This window comes from Cyprinodon variegatus, unplaced genomic scaffold (genome assembly GCF_000732505.1).
Source record: "Cyprinodon variegatus isolate N-32 unplaced genomic scaffold, C_variegatus-1.0 Scaffold1396, whole genome shotgun sequence".
Lineage (NCBI taxonomy): Eukaryota > Metazoa > Chordata > Actinopteri > Cyprinodontiformes > Cyprinodontidae > Cyprinodon > Cyprinodon variegatus.
Window position 1 is genome coordinate 1 of NW_015151849.1, and position 5,215 is coordinate 5,215.

Here is a 5,215-nt window from a genome sequence, read left to right on the forward strand (position 1 = left end):
ATGGCTGCGAGACCCGCTCCTATGTAATTATAAATAACGAATTCTAAGGCAACGCAAATATTATGGTTAAAAGGCTGAGCTCATAGGTGATGATAAATAACATAGTTATGTATAATATATTAAATTTTTGACTTTATATCCCTGTAATTATTACACACTGTAGCTTTAAAGTTTTCTATCTAAAAAAAACCTCACCAGACTGCATTGCCTTATTGACTCAACAACAATTCCTTGCACCAAGCAAGCTTGTAGCTTCAGTGGAAAGGAAAACTCTCTTTTAACAGGAAGAAACCTCCAGCAGAACCAGGGTTCAGGGTGAGCAGGCATCTGCTGAGGCTGACTGAGTTTCAAGGAGATAGAAGCAGAGATACAGAAAGATGCAGAAATACAAGATGATGGATGGTTGATGAGAAGCCAAACTGTTAAAGCTGTTTTAATCAGAAGCACTTGTGATTGTTTGGAGCCTCCTGAAGAGACCTGCAGATTTTATCCTTTGTGACCGTAGGAAAAATCTGAACCTGAAAGTTTTTGTAGATCGTAAACAAAGAGCACATAATGTAAAACAAGTTATCGCATCTCCAAAGTTGACACTGAAGTCCCAGGAATATTTTGATCTAAAAATGTTATTTTACTTCTCTAACTTTTGTAAAAAGCCTCAAGTCAACATTGCTTGCAAGTGAACTGGGGCTATAAACTGAACTGAACTGATATGAATGATTGATAAAAATCAGTGCAACGTTGGTCCCTTTAGGTCTCATTTATCCTTTTTCGATGTTAAGATCAGATCAAGTTTACTTTTTATATACTGTATTGTTTCAATTAAGTACATGTTTTCACACCAAGGTCCAATTTTCTATTTATTATTCAGTCCTCTGAAATGTTGTCCTTTTATTTCTCAAAGTTTTCTTCACACGTGGAAAAACGAATGGTTTGATTTAATGATGAAAAATCAAAAATGGTCACAATCATTGCATTTAACTGTCAATGAGACTTTCGCTGCTCACAGCACGTTTGTTGGTCCACTCCTCATTAGGAAATAGCTCTAATTGTCTCCTGTTTTAGTGGTGCCTTCACCAGGAAGCATTTTTCAGCTCCTTCCAAAGCTGCTCAATAGGCCAGGGCTCATAGAGGGTACTTCTAGCCATGTTTTAATGTTTTCCTCTTAGCCATACTTGGCTGCTTTTAACTGTGTGTTTTTGGTCATGATCCTGTTAATTTAACGGTAGAAACTGTGTTATTTTATGTCTGTGAAAATAGAGCTTTCATTAGGAGTATCATAATTTTTGTCCAGGCCTGATTCATGACTTTATTTTCTAAAATCATTATGTCTAAGCGTAGTTAAAAAGCAATGTCCAACTCTCATTTTTCTGTTTTTAGAGATTTTGTAGTTATTTTTACCTTTGTGAGATTCAAAATATTTCTGTGATAATTGTGTTTTGTTTTGTTTTTTTCTATTTAAAGAAGGGATACCAACAATTTTGTTCATCTGCACATGTTTTGTAACAGCAGGATCATGTATGCGGTCCTCTCTGTGAAAATATAGTTAAATGCAAAACAAAGAAAGTAAAAGTGAACAATTTAATGTGACAGGAGTACAGATACCTACTGAAAGCTTTCACCTTTGAATGCTCAGCTGATTTACTCTAAGCATTTGAGTTTATATAAAAACAAATTTGAGTTAGGTTCTGGACTGTTTTTGTTTTTCAATCATGTGTTTATTTGGAAATCAAACACTGTCAGCCATAGTGTTTACATTCTTGTGGTGCTGTGCTTGAGGCAGCGTAATGAAAAAGTTATAAAACAGGTGTTTGTTCTCTACACAGGGTTGTAGCTGACTTTTTTTTGCGTCCATCTCTGGCATTTGGCAAAGAGGAGGGGAACAACTTGAACATGTCTCCAGTCCATCAGACAGACACAGAGCAGACAGCCACGCACACACACACTCACCTGGCTCAGCTCCTCCTTCACCACACCAGACTGAAGCAGCTTTCACATCAGTACACACATGGTAGCAATCTATCCATCACCTTTCCCATCTAAACAAGTTCCTATCCTGCTACACTGGATAAACGATCTAGAAATGAGTAAAAAATTCTTAAATTAAGTGTATTTACATTAAATCGAGTAGGTAAATGAGATAATTTGCCAATGGAATCAGTATTTTTCCTCTTAAAATAAGGTAATTAGATAATATGCACTTGAAATAAAACAATGCAATTGCGTTTTCTTATTGTAAACCTAAATTGCCTTTTTCCATTTGCAAAATCTATCTTTTACCTCCTCAATTCAAGAACAAATTCACTTATTTTAAGAAAAAATGACTTATCTAGATATTGATTTTTTTTTCAGTCTACACTTGAGACAGGGCCTGACGCCTGACCCACAACTGTTGCCTCAGGCCTACATTTATCCCAACAGTTCTCCAGGACGCGACTCCTTGAAGCAGGGGCGGATCTAGAGGTGGGGAGGGGAGGCAATGCCAGGAAGGAGGGCTTAAACACAATGATCTTGCAACAGACTGGGAGACTTGACAGCTATGAAATGCTGCTGTTTCACAGTGCATGATGTGCTAGTTCATGATCAAAAAGAAGTTCGGAGTTCACAGATGAAGGTGAACTAGCTCATGTTCATAGATAAAAAAAAAGTGAACTAAGTTTGCAAACCTTTAAATTAACTCATTATTCATTTCAATTTCATTTGGTAAATAAAGCCACAATCCTACACAATAGAGCCTCATGTTTTACCTTTTAAATGTGTGAACATAATATATAGAAAGAGTTGGAAAATACTGGATACAGTCCAAGTATACTGGATGTGAACTGAAGCCTTTATTTAGCCAGATTACACAAAACTTCAGAAACATACAGGAAAATTCAGGTTCTGCTGAAAAGATCAAATCAAAAATGATTTCTTACGCCCTCATTCAGTACCAGATATTTTGCAAAATAGCTCGGATGCTTTAATTCGATGTGTCGCCTTCAATTTTAAGTGGATGTGGCTGATGTACGGACTTGTTTGTTAAGTCTCGCTGGGCACAGTTTGCACAAAACAAGAGTTTCTTCCACCTTTGTTAGTTCATATAACTCTGCCAAGCCCTCTGCTTCATTGCATGCTCATTGAACACGTTTGTGCATAACATTGTTCCCAGTTTCTCTGTTTTTCCATGCACAAATAGAAGGCACTCAACCCTTGCTCCCTGGTTAAAACCTCAACTGAAACCAAACAGGGATCTGAATACGCCTCGGTGAAAGGAGAGCAGTTTGCATATTTCAAGGCTCTCCTATCAAGAAGAACTTCTACTGTGTTCGGTCCAGCATCAGAATGTGTTTCATGTTGGATGTCTGGGCTCGTCATTCATACTGTTTTATACTAGTGTTGACGTCAATAACTGACCTCTGGTTAAGGCTATCCTGGTTAATTACCCATAATGCAATAGTACCAACCAGAACCAAGATTGGTGTCACTAACTTTAGGACCACACAATCTGTTCTAAGATGGACTAGTCTGTTCTACAGCTTAGCCTTTTCCACTAACAGAATAAAGTTTCTTCTTGTTGGGTTTTAGAGGCTGTCACAAACTCATCTGAATAAATGATTCATGACTTTGAGGTGAGGAGCTGCAGAGGCATTGCTCATCTCACAGCATGGTGAGTGATGAGACGTTAGAAAGATCAAATCAAACTCTGAACGAGGAGGGCAGAGTGAGAAGGAGAAGGATGGGTGGAGGTGGAATGGCTGTGACACATAATGAGAAAGAGACAAACTTTTATACCATGAAAACCAATTTAGCTCCAGTCAGAGAATGAGTTGTGTTCCTGACACATCCTCTGTCAAGAGGAAACAACACCGTTGTCCAAACCGCTGACAAGTTCTTTTTTTTTTTAGAACATCTTCATCCGAAACTGAACACCAGACAAGTTCAGAAAAAAAAACATGTCAAAACATCTGAATTCTTCTGTCTGATGTCTGAGCTCTAACAATCCAATGTCTGCAGATCTATCACAAAATCAATAACACAAACTATTATAATATTTCTTCTAAATAACCAGAGGATTCAAACTCAGAACAATGTGTGTTTGAACAAAGGCAAGTCTGTGGTGCATAACAAACATTCTGGGGTGGCATAAGCGTGCAAGTGTTTTATGATGCAGCATTCAAACAGATAACTGCACCAAACTAGAAACCACAGAACTTCCTGTGGAAGCTGAGTTAGCATGCCAACTAGAGATGCCAAAAACACCAGTGCTGCATGTGGTGGCTAAACAGTAGCTGGTACAGGAAAAAACAGCCTGCTTTTTTTGTAGGGCTTAAATATCAAGTGTCAGCTATTCAGCAATCACAGCCTGAAAGCTACATCTGAAAGAAAAACAGTTGGTTTAAATAATGGTTCTGAGTTGTTGAGCTCCGTATAGGTAAAGATGGGTAGTTATCTCATCTTTAGAAAGAGAACATTAGATACCTCCTAGCGCGGAGGACTTCAACAAGGGGTCCACAACCCCTAGGGGGTCCGCAGAGGTACTGCATGGGGGTCACGAAAGTTTGGGCTGATTAGTTTTTTTATATAACCCCCTGCAATTTTTTCCACTAATTGAAATGTCTTTAAATGGCTTTAAATACACATTAACATGAATTCAACACACTGTAGTAAACCTCCAGATAAATGGAGGCAGAAAATGTCTTTCAGTCATCAATGCACACAGAAAGCCTTTAGCTACAATATGCAGCTCCTTGTGCATGGAAGAAACTGGAAAATTGACTGAGTTTTTATCTTTACATTCTTTTAAGTTTAAAGTACAAGAATTTGAAGCAGCCTCAATGATCAGTAAGTATTTTCCTTGATATATATTTTTTTGTTTTTCTTCTTTTCTTCTTCTTTTGTTATTTATTTTAATGTATTTATGTTGGTTTCGTAACTTTGCTGCCTCTTGGCCGGGACTCCCTTGAAAAAGAGTTTTTCAATCCCAATGTGTATATATATATATATATATATATATATGATTAGGGGGTCCCCACTCCATCTCGCCATCAGTTTGAGGGTCCTTGGCCTGGAAAACGTTGAAGATCCTTGTCCTAGAGCACCAATCACATGTGCTTTATAAATCAGCTTCATCAGCTCATGAAGAGATGAAAGCATCTCCTCCTCAATGCAGCAGACCATATTCACCAGCAAAAAAGGCTTTAATTAACCCATTCACTGAAAAGACAACTCTTGAGAA